The following is a 23431-nucleotide window of genomic DNA, read 5'->3' on the forward strand; positions in this document are numbered from 1 at the left end:
ACCTGAGGTACTGGCTGAGGCTCCTGCTACTTACAGAGGCACTCATCTCCCCTGGCCTCTTGCACTGGCCCACACGGTTCTGTTTATTATCACTGTGAGGCATAGTGGGAAAATGGAACAAGAGCAGGGCAATAGTAAATCACTGGGGTCAGGTGCCAGGGGGAGCATTAAATAGAAAACTATCTTTCATTTCAAAAACTTGGTGGGAGAGACTCATTTGGGCCATCTGCTTGATTTACCCAACAAATACAACCATTAATTATCCTTGGAGAAACGGTGTAGTGTGATGCTTACCAGGAAGAGTTCAGGAGCCAGACTGCATGGATTCAAATCCTGCTGTGCTCTTAATAGTTGTGAGACCTGGGTCCCTGTATTTTAGTTTCTTCATCTGTAAAGAGGCATAACAATAATACCTACCTGTAGCTTTGTTCTGAAGATTAAATTAGTTAATACCTGTAAAGAATTTAACATAGTACCTGTTACACAGTAAGCAGCCAATATTTATTAGCTACTATTGTTAGTGATTAAGAGAATGGACTCGGGCCGGGCATGGTGGCTCACGCCTGTAATCCCAGCACTTTGGGAGGCCGAAGCAGGTGGATCACGAGGTCAGGAGTTCGAGACCTGCCTGACCAACATAGTGAAACCCCGTCTCTACTAAAAAAAGAAATAGAAAAATTAGCCGGGCGTGGTGATGTGTGCCTGTAATCCCAGCTACTCGGGAGGCTGAGGCAGGAGAATGGCGTGAACCCAGGAGGCGGAGCTTGCAGTGGGCTGAGATTGCACCACTGCACTTCAGCCTGGGTGACAGAGCGAGACTCTGTCTCAAAAAAAAAAAAAAAAAAAGAGAGAGAGAGAGAATGGATTCTAACATCAAACGGAGCTGGCTAGATAACCTGAACAGGTTGTTTAATTTCTTTATGATACAACATTCTCACCTGCTAAAAGGAGAGACAGATAATAGAACCAATCATATAAAGTCATTTTTAGTATAAAATAATGTACTTTATACTTTGAATACAAAAGTCACAAAACAATGTTTGAGGAGCTGGGCATGGTGGCTTGTGCCTATAATCCCAGCTACTAGGGAGACTAAGGTGAGAGGATCTCTTGAGCCTAGGAGTTTGAGACCAGCCTGGGCAATATAGCAAGACCCTCATCTCTGTAGAAACATATATATTTTTAAAAACAGTGTTTAGCATGTTACTTACTCAAAAAAATTGTTATTATTATTGTTTTTTCTCTAAAACTACATTATGAGATAGGAGAGAAGCATAAATTCGGGTGATCATACAATCTGAATTTCTAGCACAATCTTGATTTCATACATTTTGTTCCATTAGCCTCTTAGGTCTATTTGTACATGAGTAGAAAAGAAGATTAAAAATAATATGTGTAGTGTCATCAGAAATTCATAAATAAGAAACTTAAGAATAAGGGATTGTTAGTGAAGCTATTACAAGACATTATAGACTGTAATACTTCTGAAAGAAAGCATTGGAGAAAATCTTAGAAAATCTTGGATTTGGAAAAGATTTCTTGATATCACAAAAACTATGAAGTATAAAAGAAAAACTTGATAAGGCCAGGCATGGTGGCTCATGCCTGTAATCCCAGCACTTTGGGAGGCCGAGGTGGGCAGATTGCTTGAGCTCAAGAGTTTGAGACCAGCCTGGGCAACATGTCAAAACCCTGTCTCTACAAAAACACACAAAAATTAGCTGGGTGTGGTGGTGGGCACCTGTAGTTCCAGCTACTTAGAAGGCTGAGGTGGGAGAATCACTTGAGCCCAGGAGGTAGAGGTTGCTGTAGGAGGTAGAGGTTGCTGTAGGAGGTAGAGGTTGCTGTAGTTCCAGCTGTAGTTCCAGCTACTCAAAACGCAGAGGTGGGAGAATCACTTGAGCCCAGGAGGTAGAGATTGCAGTGAGCCAAGATGGTACCAGACAGAGTGAGACAAAGAAGGAGGGAAGGAAGGAAGGGAGGAAGGAAGGAAGGAAGGAAGGAAGGAAGGAAGGAAGGAAGGAAGACTTGATAAATTGGACTTTTTCAAAATTAAAATCTTTTGCTTTTCAAATGACGTTGTTTGAGAACACATGGATACAGGGAGGGGAACATCATATACCGGGGCCCGTTGGAGGTTGGGGGAAAGCAGAGGGAGAGCATTAGGACAAATACCTAATGCATGCGGGGCTTAAAACCTAGATGGCAGGTTGATAGGTGCCACAAACCACCATGGCACATGTATACCTATGTAACAAACCTGCACGTCCAGCACATGTATCCCAGAACTTAAAGTACAATTTGAAAAAAAACCATGAAATTGCTATAAAATTAAAAAGGTAAGCCACAGATTAGGGGAAAATATTTGAAAAACTTATGTCTGACTAAGAACTTACATCTGCAATATACAAAGAACTCTTAACAACTCAATGATAGGAAGACTAACAACCTGACTTTTAGAAATGGGCAATATAATTGAAGTGACACTTCACCAATGAAGATATATGGATGGCAAAAAATATACATTAAAAGATGCTCAACAACATTAATGATCAAATTAAATGCAAATTAAAACCATAATCAGAAACTACTATATACCTAATACAGTGACTAAAATTAAAGAGATAACCCATATCAAGTTTTGGCCAGGATGTGGAGCAACTGGATCTTTCATATATTGCTAATGAGTATATAAAATGGTATAGACACTTTGGGAAACAGTTTTGTAGTTAAAAGCTAAATCTGTATCTACTATACAATCCAGCCATTCCACTCCTAGATATTTACCCAAGGGAAATGAAAGCATATGTCCACACAAACACTTACACATGAAAATACACAGTAGTTACATGTGTAATGGCCAAAAAATTGGAAACAACGCAAATGTTCATCAAGAAGTGAGTGGAAAAACTCTGATATAGACATATAATAAAACTCACCAAACACAATAAATACATTACAATGTATGTAATAGTATATTTGAATAACAAAATAATTATGCTGAGTGAAAGAAGTTAGAGTTTTAAAAGAATATATACTACATGATTTCATTTACATAAAATTCTAGAAAATGCAAACTAATCTACAGTGACCAAAAAATAGATCATTGTTTACCTGGGGTGAGAGAAATGGAAGGATGAATGACAGATGGGCATAGAGACATTCATTTATGGGGGCGATGGATTTGTTCATTATCTTGATTGTGATGATGTTTCACAGGTATATATATACCTGTGTCAAAATTTACCGTAGCAATCTGGGTCCAATCAGGAGATAGAAACCACACAGTAGATTAAGCAGAAGTTTAACAGAAAGAAAGAAATATTAACTATGATATAAAGAATAATCATAAAATATAAAGCAACTATCTATGGTACCCTAAGGGAGACTCCCTAAAGAATTACACACTTGGAAAGGGTTCAGATCTCATGGGAGAAGGCATGGTCAACCACTGGATAGTAGGGGAGTTTGCTGATATAGCCAGAGTAAGGCAAATGATAGGTCACCCTCAGGAGAAATGCAAAGGGAATTTCCTAAATTTCTAGCTGAGGGGCAGCAACTAATGGCATGGGCATGCAGTGAAAGTCTGGTGTGGGCAGGAGGCCTTCAAAACATGTGGGCAATGTGGAGCTTGCAAAGCAGCAGCAGCTTCTGTGTGTACTCTTCCCACCCTGTGGCTGCAGGTGGGCTCTAGGGACTTACAGAAGAAGCAGCTTCTCAGTGTGTGACCCCCTCAACCACTGATGACTGCATGCAAGCCACACTCAGGCTCTGGTTTTCTTTCTTTCTTTTTATTTTTTTCTGTGAGACACAGTCTCTCTCTGTTGCCCAGGCTGGAGTGCAATGGCACGATATAGGTTTACTGCAACCTCTGCCTCCTGGGTTCAAGTGATTCTCTTGCCTCAGCCTCCCAAGTAGCTGGGATTACAGGCGCACAATTAGCCACCACACCTGGGTAATTTTTTGTATTTTTAGTAGAGATGAGGTTTTGCCATGTTGGCCAGGCTGGTCTCCAACTCCTGACCTCAGGTGATCCGCCGCCTGGGCCTCCCAAAGTGCTGGAATTACAGGGGTGAGCCACTGCGCCCGGCGAGGCTCTGGTTTTCATGTCAAGAAGGCTGTGAGAAATATTATCACCAGGCCAAGGCTAGAAGATTGCAGAGAAAGTGGGTTCTGGGCCTGAGGCTGAGGCAGCCTCCATCAAACTTTCTCACACCCACACCACTTGGCCCATGCTGGAAACTGCAAGAAGGCTTTTCCTCTTGCAATATCCCTCCAGAGCCCTCTATTTTAAAAGCTCACTTTAAAGGAGAAATGCTTAAAGAAATTCCATTGTTTATCATAAAGCATATATTAAAGGGCGAACTTGGAGCTCAGAATAATATCCATCTTCAAAACGAGCAATGTAGCATCTTCAACTCTCTCTGCTTCCATCTTCACAATGCCTTCTCTCTTACAAGGACCCTTCAAATTACGTAGGACCCACTTGGATAATCCAGGATAATATCACCATCACAAGATTTTTACCTTAATCACATCTGCAAAGTCTCTTTTGCTGTATAAGATAACATACTAACAAGTTTCAAGGATTCAGATTTGGAGATCTCAGCCTACCATACACGCTTTCTAAAGACACTAACAGAGGATAAACTCTAGCTACTCAAGAAAGCAACACTTTCCTCTGCCAAAAAAAAAAAAAAAAAAAAAACCATGAAATCTAGGAAAAAGAGAAGTGAAGGAAATTCCCAAAGTGATAAGAAGGAAGGGAGGTTCCAGGAGGAAACCAAAATAACTAATCAGAGAAAATTAGCCAAGATTGGAACAGGTCTAAGGCTCTGGGAGAGAAGTCACCATCCAATAAACTACTACATGAATTTAGGCCTGAAAGAGACTTCCACTTTCGAGGAAGACTTTTGGAATGAAGTAGTAATGAGCATATAGAAATCACTAAGCAAACACAAATATAAGACAATTATTAGTTCCATGGAATACAAGAAGTTATACAAAAAAGACAAATGTAAACATAGTATATTACATGGCTTAGCTGTCGATAGAGATTGCATACTATTATAAACACTGAATCTAACCAAAATTATGATCTAATTATGATGGGAGCACAGAAGGATGGGAAGTGTATGGTGGTGGTGGTGGTGGTTGTAAAAGAGAGGTCATATCTTATAGTGGAAAGTCAATAGGTAATACCTGCCACTGAAATATTAAGATGTAGCTATATGTTATTTAAGGTCATGAAGCTAAATATTGAAAGCATTGAAATCACGAAATAGATGTGGAAAAGGGGGCTGGATTATGGGAGGACACTGGCATCACTGAGAAGCTCAGTAGTGGCTCTCCTCTGTAGGCCAGGCCAGAGGTGAAGGTAGGAAATGCTGTTATGAAACTGGGATTGCTAATAGTAATAAGGATGATAATATCCCAAAATAAAGGCCAGGTGAAAGCAGCATGGACACAATCAATGTGAAGAGCAGTGAGATTGGAGAGGCCACCAGGGTAGCCTGGAGATGGTTAATAGAACACAGCATTCCTAGGGGCAAGATACATGGATGTGTAGGCAGCCAACAAGGGCATTGTTCAAATCATTTAGCTAAAAGAAATCAAGGAGGTGGAAGACAGCTTCCCTGGTAAAATATCATGGTAGTTTATTGGTTCTAGGCCAGGACCAGTTTTCTGACCCAGAATACACTGAGTAAATGAAAGGTCAGATGCTCGGAAGAAGTTCCCTATGACACAGTGAGTGCATTAAAGAAAAAGCTCTTCCACAGAACCAAGCCATGGTATGAGTTGTTGTCCAACTTGTTGCTGCTTTGCCCCATTTAAGCCAGGAGCCCCTTTGTTATTGGAGGGTGTCTGCAGTGGGGAAAGATGTTATATGAAATTAATGGCAACCATCAATCAGAGAATCACAAGATAGATCTCTAAAGGTTCTGTGTGGCCATGTTATGTGTAGCAAAGAATTACTGTCCAAAAAACAGCATCCCCTTGCTGATGATCGGGGTAATTACTCTTGCCAGGATGGTAATTCCTTTATTCAGTGATGGGTCTCTTGGCATGAGGAATCTAAAGTAACTGGATGGACTGCAGCTATAGCTTTCAAATTTGATGGGGTCTTGTTGTGAGCTTCGTGGAAGGGTTATGTCAATGGGAGCAGAGTCCAAGGTTATTGGGAGGGGAAGTACATGTTCTATGAACAGCATTCAAGAGATCATACCGATGAAATATAAAGACATAGGCTGAAAGCAAAAGCATAAAAATAAGACGTACCATACAAACAGTAGCCATTTAAAAAACTATCGTAGCTCTACTATCATCAGAGAGAACAGTACATTACATGTATCACATCATCACTATGTACTCCATAAATTGTACAACTATTATGTGTCAACTTAGAATTTTTAAAATAAAATTAAAAAGAGACACTGTTGAAAACACAAAAAGAAAGAAGACAAAGAGTTAAAAATCAATTCATTAAGATCACACAAAAATCCTAAATCTTCGTGTGTTTATATGTATGTTCCTAAAAATGGAGCTTAAAAAGCAAAAATTGACAAAAGTAAAGTGAGAATAGAAAATGAACAATCATAGTTGGAGACTTGAGTACTTCTCTCTCAGTAAATAATAGAGCAAGAATATAGAAAATAAGTATTTAAGCAATGAGAACACTATCAATCAACTTGATTTAGTAGATGTTTATGAAACGCTACATCCAACAACTAACGAACACACATTCTTTTCAAGCACTTACATAACATTCACCAAGATAGACCATCTGCTAAGCCATAAAATGTCTTAATAAATTTCAAAAGATTGAAATCATAGACTATATTCTCTGGCCACAAGTCAAGTAAATTAGAAATCAATAGCAAAAAGATATGTAGAAAATCCATTTACATTTAAAAATTAATCGACATTTTTAATAACTCTGGAACCACAGAATAATCACAAGAAAAATTAGAAAATATGTAAACTAAATGATAAGGAAATCATAGCCTATTGAAATTTGAGAAATGCAGCTAAAGTGGTATGAAGGGGAAAATTCATGATTTTAAATATTTATATTAGAAAACAAGAAAGAGCTAAAATCATGATTTAAGCATCCATATTAGCAAGCTTAAAAAGGAAGAGTGAAGTAAATCCAAAATGAGCAGAAGAAAGTAATGAGGATAAGAAGAAAATTTAATGAAATAGAAAATAAGTTAATAATAAACAAAAATCAACAAAAATAAAAGTTTGTTCTTTGAAAATATTAATACAATCGGGAAACTCCTAGTGATATCAAAGAAAATAAGAGGAGAAAAAAACCCACAAATTACCAACATAAGGCATGAGAGAGACTATAACCACAGGTTCTATAGACAATAGAGGACAACAAGGGACTATTATGAATAACTTTATGCCAACACATAAAGTTGTAGATGAAATGGACAAATTCCTTGAAAAACACAACTCACCACAATGGATAGATAGAAGAATAAATAAAAGGCCTAAATAGCTATGTACCCATAAAAGACAATTGAAATCTTAATTTAAAACATTTTCACAAAGAAAATCTCTAGCCCAGATGACTTTACAGGTGAATTCTATCAAGTATTTTAGGAAGAAATAATTCCAATATTGGGCAAACTCTTTCACAAAAGAGAGAAGGAGGGACCAATTCCTAATGCATTGTATAAGCTTCTATGTCCCAAACACCAAAACATTATGATAAAAGATGTTTCAAGAAAAGAAAATCACCCAATGATGACTGCAAAATAGCACTTGAAAAAGAATCCAGCACCCATTTATATATTTTCAAATAGTTCCCATAAAACTAGAAATACAAGAGAACCTCTGAAAAATCTGATAAAAGGGGTCAAGCACAGTGGCTCATGCCTGTAATCCCAGCACTTTGGGAGGCTGAGGTGGGCAGATCACTTGAGGCCAGGAGTTTGAGACCAGTCTAGTCAACATGGTGAAACCCTGTCTCTACCAAAAATACAAAAATTAGCCGGGCATGGTGGTGCACACCTGTAATCCCAACTACTTGGGAGGCTGAGGCACAAGAATTGCTTGAACCCAGGAGGTGGAGATTGCAGTGAGCCGAGATGAGTGGAGTGCCATTGCCCTCCAGCCTGGGTGATGGAGTGAGGCTGCCTTAAAAAAAAAAAAAAAAAAAAAGGCTTCTAAGGAAAACCTAGAGTTAACATCATAATTGATGGTGAAATATTAAAAATGGTCCACATAATGTAAGGGACAAGGCAAAGGATGTAAACTTTCACCATTTATATTTAATATCACACTGGAGGTATTCACCATGTCATGCATGTCTTACATAAGGCAAGAAAGAGAAATAAAAGGCAAAAATATTGAGAAAGTAGTAAAATTCTATTTTTTTTGTAGGTAATGATAGTGGACGCAGAAAATTCAAAAGAATCAACACAACAACATTTTGGGGTTTTGGTGTTGTGTGTGTGTGTGTGTTCTTTTTGAGACAGGGTTTCGCTATGTCACACAGGGTGGAGTACAGTGGTGTGACCATAGCTCACTGCAGCTCAAACTCCTGGGCTCAAGGGGTTCTCCCACCTCAGCCTCCCAAGTAGCTGAGACTCCAGGCACAGGCCACACTGCACCTGGCTAATTTTTTTTTAATTTTTAGTAGAGAAAGGGTATTGCTTTGCTGCCCAAGCTGGTCTTGAACTCTTGGCAACAAATGATCCTCCTGCCTTGGCCTCCCAAAACTCCAGAATTAGGTGTGACCCACCTCACATGGCCTAACACAACAACATTTTTAAAACCCTACTACTAAATTGATAAGTGAATTTAGTAGGGCCTCAGGATACACGTTCAATATACAAAAATCCATCATATGTTTATATATTAGCAATAAACAATTGGAAATAAAATTTTAAAATAAATTTTATTTACAATGGCACCAAAAACCATAAAGAACCTACAAATAAAGTTTATGAAAGAATTAAAAAGACCCCTACACTGAAAATCTACAAACTATTATTGACAGACATGAAAGAAGACCTAAATAAGGGGAGAGCTATATACACCTTAAAAGATTCAATACTATAAATATGCCATAAGGGCAGAAAAGTGTATCCATAGAACAGAATACAGAGTACAGAAATAGGATCACACATATATAGACAATGATTTTTCTGCAAAGGCACAAAGGTAATTCAATGAAAAAATAAAAGTCTAACAAATTATGCTGAACCAACTGGGAAAAAAATGAACCTTAATCTGTACTCCATAGCATAAAGAAAAATTAACTTGAGATAAATTAAAGCATAAATGTAAAAGCTAAAACTATGAAGCTCAAAGAATAATTAAAAAACAAACAACACAATAAAAATAAGCAAAAGACTCAGATACATCTCCAAAGAAGATATACAGATGGCAAATAAACACATGAAAAGATGCTCAACATCATTAATTATTAAGGAGCTTCAAATTAAAATCATAATATTTACCACTACTTACATATTAGAATGGAAAAAAAGACTGTGCATCCAAGTGTTGACAAGAATGGGGAGAAACTGGAACTCTTCATACACTGCTGGTAGGAAAGTAAGATGGTAGAACTTTGAAAAATATTTTGGCAGTTTCTTATAAGGTTAAATACACACCTACAATAGGATCCAGCCAAATCACTCCTAGGCTTTTTCTCCAGAGTAATGAAAGGATATGTTCGCACAAAGACGTATACACAGATGGTCATAGCAGCTATATTTTTAATAGCCCCAACCTGGTACAACCCAAATGTTCATCAACAAGTGAGTGAATAAACAAACTATGGTACATTCATATAGTGGAATACTACTCAGCAATCAAAAGAAATGAACCAATGATGATATACACCGTAGCACGGATAGCAAAATATTTAAGCTTATTGAAAGAAGCCAGACATAAAGAAAAGTGCATTCTATATATCCCATTTGTATAAAACAAACAAATGTATAGCGAAAGAAAACAGATCCATGGTGACCTGGGGACAAGGTGTGGGGAGACACAGATGGATCACAGAAGGTCATAAGGAAGCTTTTCGGGGTGATAGATATGTTCATTATCCAGATCGTGGCAATGGTTTTATGGGTGTGTTCATGTGATGAAATTTATCAAAGTGTACACTTAAAATATGTTGCTTTATATTATGTCAGCTATATATAAATAACCTGCTTTAAAAAAAAAAATGCATGGCCAGGCACGGTGGCTCACGCCTGTAATCCCAGCACTTTGGGAGGCCGAGGCGGGCGGATCACGAGGTCAGGAGATGGAGACCATCCTGGCTAACACGGTGAAACCCCGTCTCTACTAAAAATACAAAAAATTAGCCGGGCGTGGTGGCGGGCGCCTGTAGTCCCAGCTACTTGGGAGGCTGAGGCAGGAGAATGGCGTGAACCCGGGAGGCAAAGCTTGCAGTGAGCCGAGATTGCGCCACTGCACTCCAGCCTGGGCGATACAGTGAGACTCCGTCTCAAAAAAAAAAAAAAAAAAAAAAAAAAAATGCGTTTAGGCCCAACCAAACACTACTAAGCTAAATACAGCCCTCAAAATGCAAATTTGCCACCTCTGCTCAAGTTTTGCTCCTGCCATTTAAGAGTTAAGAACATTGAGACCTATAGAGATATAGTAACTTGACCTGGTCAGGTTCTGTTTATAAAGTCAGTATTTAGAGGCTGGATAAGAAAAGGCCAAAATAATGTTGTTGTTGTTGATGATGATGATGATGACAATGACGATTTAAATGGATTTTAGCTTTTTATCTATTTTAAGAATTGCTTTTGCAATGGAAAGCAGAGCTAAAAATCAGAAGGTCTGGTCTGAATTTCCACTCCATCACCAATTAGCTCTATGACCTTGAGCAATTTCCTTAGTTTGCAGAATCTGTTTCTTTATCTCTACACACGTTAGAAATATCTACCTCATAAAGACTTCTTGAGGGTTAAATAAAATAGGATATGCTCAAGTACATTTTCAATAAATATCAGTTGGATGAATTTAATCTGTGAGATAGTAGTGAAATATATATTATGAATTGATAGATTTATAAAGCCAAGGATGTAAGAAATTAAGGGCTTGCCCTGGGTCATGCAGTTAGGAAATGGAGAGTTGGCATATCCAGCCTCCCAACTCCTAGTCCAGTGTTCTGTCATTAAAAAAACACCCACTGAGGTTTCTGGGGGAAAAAAAAAAGCTAAAAAGCCTCTAAGTGGGAAGTCAGGAGGTTCTTTTCTTCTCAAAGAATCGCCTAATTCAGGGGTCTCGAAATGGCAGCCAGTGGCCATATATGGCCTTCTGAAGTCTTTAGACTCTGAGTGCATTGTGTTTTAAGAAATTCAAGCCAACATTTAGAGTTTGAGAGATTTCAAATAGAAGTCTGAATTTCCTGCTTGTTTTGCAAAAAATTAACAGATCAGGCAACGGGGAGCCCTCATGGAGGAAGAGCAAGGGAGAGCCAGAGCTGAGAAGCAGGTGCCCCTTCAGATGAGGCGGGTCCCCTCAGATCTTCACAGTCCCCATCATTTCCTCACGCCTTGACACCAGGCCCACCTCACTCATTATCACAGGAACCTAGCCTCTGCAGGCATTGATTTCTGCAACCCATGTTTTACACCATTCTGCCCCATGCAGTTAACCTTCATTTCTAGGGACCAACCGTGTTTATGATTTGTTATCTAGAAATGACAATTAGCTGTGTTGACATTCGGCCAACCACTCAACAGAAATCACTCCCTTTAGGCTGCATATGTAAGCAGTTTATACACACACCAATTGAAGTGGAAATCTGGCAACCTTCCGGTATGTTACAGCAATGTAGATATGCAGTCAGGATTTATTTATTTTTTTTTTACACCAAATTGGATCTATTTTGGAGGTCCTGACTCTCAAATAATCCAACCTGACATTCTAACTTAATCAAATTTACCTGGCAACTGCCCTGTTTCCACGGACCTGTGCTCCAACAGTGGAATTTAAGAGCCACATTAAATTTACTAAGGAAACTTATGGGTGTAAAAACCAGTGCAGCCTAGGACTTGAGATAGCTCCACATTCAACCTTAAATGAGCCCATGAAGTAAACACATGAAACACAGGAAGAGAGAGGGGAAACCCAACAGCAATAACACATCAAACATTATTTTTATATGCAAAACCTACCAAACCACCTACAATTAGTGAATACAGATCACTTTTCGGCTCTGAGACAGTCCATCACAGCATACAAATGTAAGTTAAAACGTGTGCTTGAGACCTTGGAGTACATCTGCTCTTGATTCTCTGTCAGTACAAAATATTTTTCCTCTTTCAACGTAAACATTGAATCAGGAAGCCTGCAATGAAACTATATAGTACTATCCAATCTAAAAATATGTTTGGAAACCAAATTCTGGAAACAGATACATATTCCCATTTGTCTGTCCTCATAACTACAAAACACAAAGAATAACCTAAAGTTTTAAGTATTCTGATTATATTGGATTTTACCACTATTAAACAGGTTACTATGAGAATAATTGCCCTAGACAGTTATATACAACTACGGAAGAGCCACCCATGGGAGGAGAATCAGCTGATTCTTTGTGTGTCTACAATTTTTGTTTTGTTAAACAGTGAAATGTTTGTGGTCAATATTTTTCTGGATTTCATTCCCCCAGAGAAAATGTACTATATACAAAACCCATTTTCTATTATTACTTTTTAGTAATAGAGTTAAAGATCTATCGTCTGGTGTGATTTGTAAACACTATCAAGCTGGGAAGGGAGCTCCTCAAAATCCAACGATCATTTTAAGGATACCTGTTATAAATTTTAAATAATAAACACAGGTACCACCAGACCCAAGGTAGAAGTTGGTATCGGGGTACAGAAATGTTTCTGTTTTACTTTTCTTATTGTACTCAGAGTCCACTATTTACTCCAGACTTCCCTATCTCTCTAATAAGTGCCAGATTTTTATTGACACATTTCTTCTGCTTTTTGCCACAGACACCAAAAACTCTGGAATGTGGGGACATCTTTTCCAGCTACCATCATCTCCACACATTTTCAGAGAGATCACTATTATCATTCTCCAGGGCTCTTGACTTTGTTTTTAAAACATAGTCCCATTACACACACAGTACATCTGTTTTCCTCTCAGAAGAGAAGCATTCTTGATTACTCTGCCTTTTCCCCTCAGAGAAATGTACTACACACAGATGACACAAATCTTTTGATCAACAAGCTTCCAAAGAGATACAGATTTGTTCTCCACAATGAGCAAGGAAGCTGTATTCATTTTTTTTTCTTTATTACAAAAAAAAAGGAGAGACGTGTGTAGGGAATCCTAAAAAATAAAAAAATAAAAAAATAAAAACTGAGAGGACTGCCTTTAAAGAAAAGAGTAGAAAAACATTTACAAGATCACCCTAGGAACTTGCACAGAAATTGATTCCCCGCATTTATGCACAAACTACCACAGTTTGAGCAGAGAGAACGTTGGGCTTTTCCTCTTGGATGCTGTTTTTTTTGTTTTTTTTTTAATTTTAATTTCATGGAACTCTGAGCTATAGATTCACAGCAACACTAGGCATGCATTGTCACTACAGGGTTTTTCATCTCTCTGTAACTTTACAGACCAGCTCAAAGAATCCCTGGGCTAGAGGGAATTATTTGGATTCCTGTTTACAGCTGAAGAAACTGAAGAAGAGAAGCAGAGAGTTTCCCACTGAGATACAGAGAGAGTCTGTTTGAGGGACTCAGTCTTCAGGGTTTCAGAGTTCAAACACCCCCTCAGAGCACTACAACAGGGGAACAGGCAGCTTCTAAATCTAGCATGAAATGCCAGATTTTGTTATTCTCTCTATATAATGCCATAGAACATATTTGCATGGGCAGCAGCAGCAACAACAGAAAAATGTGGTCAGAGGGTAGTTAGATCCAAAATAGACTTCATTATACATAACTGAATATGATATAAGAAATACAGTCATTCCCTCCTGCCATAAACATTAGTTAAACCCTTGGTGCCAGAATCATCTAAATCCTTCCATTTTATAGTGTACTTGATTGTAGCTTGTTCTCACCGTCTAAAAAAGAAATCATTTGGGTATAGCTCAGCTATAGACTAAATTCCTCTTGGAAGGTGAGGTTTTTAGTATGGACAGCAAAAACTTTTTTTTCACTACACTTTTTTTTGGGGGGGCATATAAGTTTACAAAAATTTCCAATTACAATATGACATCTTTATTTCATGTACAGAAAATTCCCATAATGATGATTTATTAATCCTACCAGAGACTACCAAGGGTAACAGAGAGTTAGTTGGATGGCTAGGATAACCTGCTTCTAGTCCTACCAGAGACCACCAAGGGTAACAGAGAGTTAGTTGGATGGCTAGGATAACCTGCTTCTAGTCCTACCAGAGACCACCAAGGGTAACAGAGAGTTAGTTGGATGGCTAGGATAACCTGCTTCTAGTCCTGGTAAGTAATAACAATAGTCATGGTATCTATAATCTAGTGAGCACTTTATATGCATTTTCTGAATTAATCCATACAACATTTCTTTGAGTTCAGTATTATTCTCTCTATTTTACAGATGAGAAAATTTAAGATTGGAGGGGCAAAGTAACTAACTCATGATTACATTTAGTGCCAGTGTGGTTAACAAGTAGTATTCTGGAATCAGGGAGCCTTGGGAATCTGAAAACATTTACCTACCCATTGTAATGACCAATCATCCTGACTCGCTCAGGACTCAGGAGTTTCCTGGGAGGGGAGAATTTCAGTGCAAATTAGGATGGGTAGTCACTCTAGGAGTAGTGCAACCTCAGAAAAGTACCCACTCTCTGGACCAAGAGGAATTTGGACCAGAATGACGGCTAAGATTCTGTGGAGAGTGCTGAAGTCTGGTTTTGCTCTATACAAAATGACACAGGGTCATCTAATAATAACTTAAGGACTCTGCAGTATCATTTTTGCTCTTCCCTTTTTTTTTTTTTTTTTTTTTTTTAAGATAGAGTTTCACTTTGTCACCCAGGCTGGAGTGCAATGGCGTGGTCTCGGCTCACTGCAACCTCCACCTCCCGGGTTCAAGTGATTCTCCTGCCTCAGCCTACTGAGTAGCTGGGATTACAGGTGCCTGCCACCATGCCTGGCTAATTTTTGTATTTTTAGTAGAGACGGGCTTTCACCATTTTGGCCAGGCTGGTCTCGAACTCCTGACCTCAGGTGATCTACCTGTCTTGGCCTCCCAAAGTGCTGAGATTACAGGCGTGAGCCACCACGCCCAGCCCTCTCTTCCTTTTTTATGACAGCACAGTTGTAACAGAGTGAGCCTGGTTTATTCTGGCAAGTACCTCTGAGTGAATCTACACAGAATCAGAACTCATACAGCACAGCTGTCTAGGGAACAGGCCTGAGCATGACAACCCCCATGTCCATCCGCCTCAACATGCTAATGGGCGCTTCACACTGATCACATGCACTCAGTCCCCCTCGGCCTGTTCCCCCATCAAAATGGGGATAACAAATAACAGCATCCCCCAAGTTCATGGGACTCAAGTGAGACCAAAGATATGAAAGTGCTTCTGTAAACTGCAGAGAAATATTTTTTTAAAGTTTTTTTCTTATGATTATATTTTGTCTTCAAAACAACACTGGAACTCAAGCAGGGCCTGCATTTCTAGGCCCATTTTCTAGATGAGGAGGTGAAGGTTTAGGGAGCTGAACAGATGGGCTTGAAGTCACACACCTATTAAAGAAGAGTCCACTTGTCCTTTTATGTACTCATTTACTCCTTCATTCATTCAACATATAGTTTTTGAGCACGTACCATGTATCAAACACTTGTGCCAACTACTGGGGATGTAATGGGTGAGCAAAAGCGCAGTCCTTGCTTTGGGAAACTAGCAATCTAAAGGTCAGAATGGGACCAGATGTGACAGAGATGGCTGGGTGCCCCCCAAAATCTGCTCTTTCTTTCTTCCATCCATGGTAATAGTTTCTGACTGGAATGTGGCTGCCTAGACCTCTTTGCGTCTAGTGTGGCCTTGTGACCACGTTCTCTCCAAGTGAGGTTGGCCTCTTCCACTACCTTCTAAAACTCCCCACTTCCTGGTAGCTGTCATAGCATGACCAGGGCTGCCTGCTAAATGCAATTAGCAGTCTTGGAAGTCACTCATTGAAGTGGCCAAGCTACCATTAGCCTAGTTCTCTGAATAACTATGGAGTGGAACTACTTGCTGGCCTGAAACACTCACTGCAGAGTGTTACATGAGAAACAGCATCAATATTCTTTAAGTCATTCTTTATTGCAGTCTCTTTGCAATAGCAGCTACTGTTACCCCAACTAACACAAATTACACTGTTGTGGAGACAGAACATTACTCAGGCAACCAACCAAAAGTTAGTTAGAAAAACCTTTGCTGCTCAATGTGAAGAACGAAGATACCATCTACACTGCCTGGATTAGTTTCCTATTGCTGCTGTAACAAATTTGGTGGCTTACAACAGCACCAATCTATTATTTTACAGTTCTGGAGGTCCGAAGTCTAAAATGGGTCATCAGAGCTGTGTTCCTTCTGGAGAAGCTGTCTCTTACTCTGATCTCTGCTTTCATTGTCACATCCTCTTCTCTGACTCTGACACTCCTGCCTCCCTCTTATAAAGATTCTTGTGATGACATTGGGGTCACCTACTGGATAATCTCCCCATCCCAACATCCTTAATTTAATCACATCTGCAAAGTCCCTTTTGCCACATAAAGTAGCATATGTATAGATTTCAGGGATAAGAATGTAGACATCCTTGGGGGGTCATTATTATAACTACCTGATATGGTTTGGTTGTGTCCTCATCCAAATCTCATCTTGAATTGTAGTCCCCATAATTCCCACATGTTGTGGGAGGGACCTGGTGGGAGGTAATTGAATCATGGGGGCACTTATCCCCATGCTGCTCTCATGATAGCGAATGAGTTCTCACGAGATCTGATGTTTTTATAAGGGATCTTTCCCCCTTTGCTTGGCACTTCTCTCTCCTCCTGCCCTGTGAAGAATGTTTACTTCCAGTTCCGCTATGATTGTACGTTTCCTGAGGCCTTCCCAGCCATGCAGAACTATGAGTCAATTAAACATCTTTCCTTTATAAATTACCCAGTCTCGGGCAGTTCTTTACAGCAGTGTGACAATGGACTAATACACTACCAGAGTGCCCATGAACCCCATGGTACTGACTTTCTTCAGTGCTTCTGGCCTGTACTAGTTACACACTTCGTTTTTCATGGATCTAGAGAAACAGTGTGGGGACCAACAAAGTTCCGGTGGACAGACTGTATGATGCACTAATAATAACCATCTCTAAATGCTGGGTAATTAATCAGCAGCTGAGTCTTTCTTTCTTTAATAAAATAATAATTTTTTAAACTTCTGTCATGTAGAGTGTATGTGACAGCATTTTGCCTTGTTCTTTATATACATTATTTCATTTCATTCTTACCAACATCCTATGACTCCCTTTTTGCAAATGAGACAACAGAGGATACATAATTCTAATATTGCACAGCAGGGAAAGAATTTGGCACCAGGCTGCTTTACCCCAAAGCTTGTGCTCTTAAAATCCATATTCTACTGAATTCTGGACTCATTCTTCCTTTTCTATTTTCACTTCCACTCCCTAATTCAGACACCCTCACATTCCTGCCAGAATTACTGTAATCTCCTCCTCACGATTTTGTTTCTCTCTCCCTTCCTGTGTCCATACTCTGCACTGACACCTGACTACACTTCCTCCCTAGCCGTGACCATGACTCTCGCACTCAGAACCCTTAGCAGTTCACCACTGCATCCTGAACTCCTCCTGGCCTCAAAGGCCTCCACCAATCTGGCTCCACCCCGCCCCATGTTAACATGGTGCATCAGTCGCACAAGGCCTTTGGCCACCCTCTTGTACATACTTAGAGTATTTTTGTCTCTGTTTATGTGCCCATGCCATATCCTCCACCTGGGAGGCCCTCTCTGACAACGGAAACACTGACAGTCATTCAAGGCCCACCTCAAATTCCATCCATCCCCTCTGGAAAGTTGCCCTGACTACTCTAGTAGTAATACAGTATCTTCCCAGAACTCCCAGGGTGCTATTATTCATTTATGCAGGCATATATTAACACTTAAGAAATATTTACTTAATACCTACTATATCCAAGGTACAGTTTTAGAAACTGATGATACAGAGATCAAACACACTTACACTCACACACAGTCCATCTCTCAGAGAGCCCAAACTTTGTTTATGTCATTTCTGAAACGTGTCCTGTGCTGCCTCTTCTCAGAGTGCACATACACAGTTCCCCAGCCCACCAGCGCCGAGCCCAGGGACTATGTCTCCCTCCACATGCTTGTCTCACACAGCACTTAACCTAGTATAGACTGTTGAAAGCAGAATTTTATATTCAAGGTTGTGAATCTCTTCTTATTTTGGCCACAATTCCAGATGTTTCCTAGCCATCAGGAAACTTGTTCTATGCATCAAAGTTGGAGATGGAAATTTAGAAGAATAAGGCATGAGAATCACTCAGACTGGTGGATAATACGAGCAAATTAGTTAAAATATTTAGATGAGAAAAAAGGACACTAATCCCTTATGGTGTTCAATTATCTAATCTTCTAGATGGGCAAAGTTGTTCATACCTTCTGTAATTCATAGAGGTATTTTGAGGATCAAATGAAACACGGATGGGAAGGGCCTTGATGAGAAGGGCCCTTCAAAAGCAGGCAAAGGAGCTGGGTATGGTGGCTTATGTTTGTGATGCCAGTTCTTTGGGAGGCTGAGGCAGGAAGATCCCTAGAGATCAGGAGTTCAAGACCAGCCTGGGCAACATAGTGAGACCCCATCCCCACACAAAAAATTTTAAAAATTAGCTGGGCGTAGTGGCACACAGCTGTAATCCCAGCTACTCAGGAGGCTGAGGTGGGGGAATCACTTGAGCCTGGGAGATCAAGACTGAAGAGAGCTGTGATTGTGCCACTACATTCCAGCCCAGGCAACAGAGTGAGACTCTGTCTCAAAATAAATAAATAAAAACAAAAGCAGCCAAAGGACTCTACAAATTGAAGTGCTAGGTATACTCATGATCATGAATATAAATGACACAAATATATTTCATCTAGTCCAAATGGGAAAATGAGGAGCCAGACAGAGTTAGTGACTTGCCCAAAAGCCCATGGTCAGGAAGCAAAATGAAAACTTAAATCCCTTGACATTCAGTCCAGTGCTCATGAATCATAGGGATTGCCTTACTTTGGGGTTCCACAGAAGTGGACTCCAAGGCAAAGATTCAAATGCAAGTGGCTTATTTGAGAAGTTATTCCAGGGAACACGGGTTGAGCAGCGGAAGTGAGACAGGCAAGAGAAGAACACAATGAAACAAGTTTCCACCAACTGGAGCTTCATCCTGCTGAGAACTCTGAGAAACAGCATAGAGCATGCACCCCAGAGTTATCCCACGAGGGGCAACAGGGCCAGGGCATTTATCCCATCAGGCATTCCATGTCAGTTGCCGGGGGAAGTGATTATTCCCTGGTCACTTCCAGTATGCAAGTAGGTGGGCTCCAATGACCAGAGAATCCCGTAGGCAAAGATTCACAGGATTTGGCAATTGAGGCTGGTTCAGCACGCCCAGCAGGGGTGCATGTAGAGGGACACTGCCGGATACTGACAGCATCTCCTCTGCCAAAGGATGCTCAGGATGAGTTAAGGAAGCTGAGTCCTTGGTTGAAACGCCTCTAATAGAAAGCTCTTCCCGACACCAACTTCCTGTTTTCCTACCATGGATCAAGTTTCTCTGGGATCAAAAACAAATAAATCTATTTTCCTGGACCTAACAGTCCTTCATATATTTTTTTGGATAGCTATTGTTATGCTTGGTTTCCACAGTTGCCCTCTCATGACATGGTTTTTAGATGTTTTTCTATCCTAGTAGTGGGAAGGACATGCATTTAGGAGTCAGCCCTTTCACTTTCAGTTGGAGCAATCTTAGGCAAGTTTCTTCCAAAAAGAAAAAAAAGAAAAAACTCTTTTTTTTAGAATAATAAAAAACATTTCAGCATTGATGTGAAGATTAACTGAGACCATATAGGTAAAACCCTAGCTCAGTGTCTAGTACATGATGGAAAGCCCCACAAAGGTGAATTCTTTCCAGTGCTGAGTCCAAGGCCTCTGGTTATGCTCCAGCTTGTCCACACAATGTGAAAATAAGACGTTCAGAAAGAAGCCTTTCTATGCATCTGTCTTAAGTACAGAATACAGAGGGACTATACCATTCCTCATTCTGAGGGCTTTAAAACACTTGCTTGAGTTCCTCAGCCAGTTTGTGAAAGGGTTAGGACTAGAAAGTAATGCTTTATTTATTTATTTATTTATTTTTTGAGACAGAGTCTTGGTCTGTCACCCAGGCTGGAATGCAGTGGCACGATCTCGGCTCACTGCAACTTCCATCTCCCAGGTTCAAGCGATTCTCCAGCCTCAGCCTCCCAAGTAGTTGGTCTGTTGGTCAGGGGTTTCACCATGTTGGTCAAGCTGGTCTCGAACTCCTGACCTCAGGTCATCTGCCCGCCTTGGCCTCCCAAAGTGCTGGGATTACAGGTGTAGCCACCACACCTGGCTGGGACTAAAAAGTAAGTCTTAACTCACTCTGTGTTAGTCAGAGTTTTCCAAGGAAACAGAACCAATAGGATATATATAGATTTATAAGAGGGGATTTATTATGGGAACTGGCTCACACAATTATGTAAGCCAAGAAGTATCATCATATGCTGTCTGCATATGATGATATGGAGAAGCAGGAAAGCCAGTGGTATAATTCAGTCTAAGTCCAAAGGCATGGGAACCTGGAAGGAGAGGTGCCACTGGTATAAGTCCCAGAGTTTGAAGACCCAAAACCAGGATTTCTGATGTTCAAGGGCAGGGGAAGATGGCTGTCCCAGCTCAAGAAGAGAGAGAGTGAATTCATCCTTCCTCCACCTTTCTGTTCTATTTGGGCCTTCAATAGATTGGATGATGCCCACTCATATTGGTGAGGTGGATCGTCTGTGCTCAGACTACAGATTCAAAGACTAATCTCTTCTGGAAACACCCTCACAGACACACCCAGAAATCATGTTTTGCAAACTATCTGGGCATTCCTAGTCCAGTCAAGTTGACACAAAATATTAGCCACCACACATTTTCAGAATGCAACTGATTTTTAGACAAATCCATAGCACTATTATTTCTTATTGAGCTTATACAACTAAAACCTCAAGGTCATTTTTGTGTGAACGATTCTACTTACCCTGCATTGGGTACAGGTGACGTTTTGAGCCTAACTGTGGGACTTTCCATTGATCTTTATTGATTTCTTCCTTAGTAATTCCCTTTCCCCACAACACCACACCTGCCACTAGACCAGACAAGACCACCTGGGAGAGCTCTATGGTGCCTTCCTTGTTTTTCTGCTCACATCACCATTTGGTGGCACATCCTTTAAAGATGAACAGGAGACAGGGAGATGGAGAGCTGTCTACCAATTTTATGACTTTTTAGCTGCTCTTTTCTGCAAATGGAAACCAGGAATCCACTAGATAGTTGTGGAGAGTGTGCATTCACCTTATCTAAACTCTTTTTGACCCTTAATTCCACAGATACAAGAGAAGCAGCAGTTTAATAAATGGAACCAAGCAATGACAGGATAATCCTAAAACACAAACTCTAAGGAATATCAGAAAATCAGCCCAGTAAAGTAGCTAATGTGCTGGACTGCAAGGCTGAGGAATTGATTTCAAGTCCTGACTGTCATGAACTAGCTGTGGGACTCAAGAAAGTTTTTTTAACCTCTCTAGGATTCTATTTTGTCATCTAAAAAATAATGAAAGGAGTTGGTCTAAAAAGAGAACTATTTCCATATGTTAAATAATAACGGCACCACATATGTCCTATCATTCATTTCCCACAGACAGGCTTTCTTGTTTGCTCCATTTTACAAATGAGGAAACTAGGAAGCCAAGCGCCAGAGATGGGACTTGCACCTAGATCTTCTGAGCGCAAGCTCAGGGTTCTTTGCGTTTCACCATACTGCCTACCGCCCAGATCTCAAATCCTATAAGCATTTTCTTGGAAATAAGTATGCACTTATTTAGTGTCCAGAATACATGGGACACTCTCTAAAGAAAAAAAAGAAAAAAAAAACAACCTCTTATTTGTTTTGAGCTAGTCACAGTTTATGCAGTTTACATAGAAGGCAGCAAAATAGAATGATTAAGAGTATCGGCTTTAGGGTCATTTACTAGGTATATAACTCCTGGCAAGTTAACATCTCTGAGCCTCAGTTTCCTCATTTGAAGCTGGACGTAATTTAGAAAATGGAAGTGATGATAGTACTTCCTTTCCAGGAATCTTGTCAGAATCGTGAGAGATAGGGCATGTCAAGCATTCAGCACATGACTTGGCATAAAATAGGGCTAAAGAAAGTTCATTTACTATTAATTGTGAGCGCATTGGGCAGGCAGTGAGAAGTAGTATAGCACGGTAGTTAAAAGTGTGGAGGCCCTGGGTTCAAATCCCAGCTCTGCCACGTATTAGCTGTTTACCTTAGACAAGTTACTTACAGTCTCTGTGATTTCATGTTCTTATCTGTGTAAACGGGACAGGTCACACTAGTACCTACCTTGTAAGACTGTTGTGAGGTGTAAATAAACAAATGCACTTAAGATGCTAAGGCCAGTGTCTGGCACACATAAGAAACCGTTGTACATGTTAGCTGTCGAGATTGTCCTCTTGGATGACTCTCTTTCTTTCCTTCAGCAAATCCCAAGTCTGTAATTGCAAACAACTGCAAGACCACTTTGGAAAATATTCCCACGTACTTCAAACCCATGTCAAAGGAGACGGCCCTCATGATGGCCACCTCACTCACCTTAGACTTGAGATTTTGATCCCATCTGTTCTGATAAGTGTGCTACAATTGTCTCAACTAACTTTGCAGATTGGTGGTGTCAGGATTCCTCTCTGAAGCAAAACCCCAGTAGCAAGTGCTGAGCCAACTCTGGGATGGACAGCAGGAGTTGGCAAAGCTAGCCAGAGTCAGCTGAGGCTTGCACCGCAGGGCCCTGTGGAGTCCAAGTTACAATTTAAAGATCTTGGACCTGCTGAAAGGCACAGAGAGGAGAATGCTCCCTGGCTGACAGTGGGACTCCTCCCCAAGACTTCCAAGAGAGAGCTGCCTGGAGGGTGACGTAAGGTATGGCATAGAGTTACAACAATTCCGAGCCCCTAAATCTTGTGTTCCGACCCCTCGGCTGAGCTCCACACACATCTGGTCTTCTGGCTGTGCCTGCTCCCATCATTGATTCCTGCTTAAAGCACATGTTTTCTGCTCTGTAAATGCACTCAGTGCATCTGGGAATGCAC

At 40.3% G+C, this 23431-nt stretch overlaps 1 long non-coding RNA gene across 1 annotated transcript in view; it reads right to left on the reverse strand.

Moving 5' to 3' along the window:
• Positions 1–294: 294 nt before the first annotated feature.
• Positions 295–23431, reverse strand: part of LOC129034748 (uncharacterized) — a 36851-nt gene continuing 13714 nt past the window's right edge. The window contains exons 2-3 of the long non-coding RNA XR_008501998.1: positions 9487–9559; positions 295–388 (exon numbers count right to left, since the gene is read on the reverse strand). This is a non-coding gene — a long non-coding RNA (uncharacterized LOC129034748). The remainder of the gene's footprint in view (positions 389–9486; positions 9560–23431) is intronic.

The sequence above is a fragment of the Pongo pygmaeus genome, chromosome 1, assembly GCF_028885625.2.
Source record: "Pongo pygmaeus isolate AG05252 chromosome 1, NHGRI_mPonPyg2-v2.0_pri, whole genome shotgun sequence".
In the NCBI taxonomy this organism is placed as follows: Eukaryota; Metazoa; Chordata; class Mammalia; order Primates; family Hominidae; genus Pongo; species Pongo pygmaeus.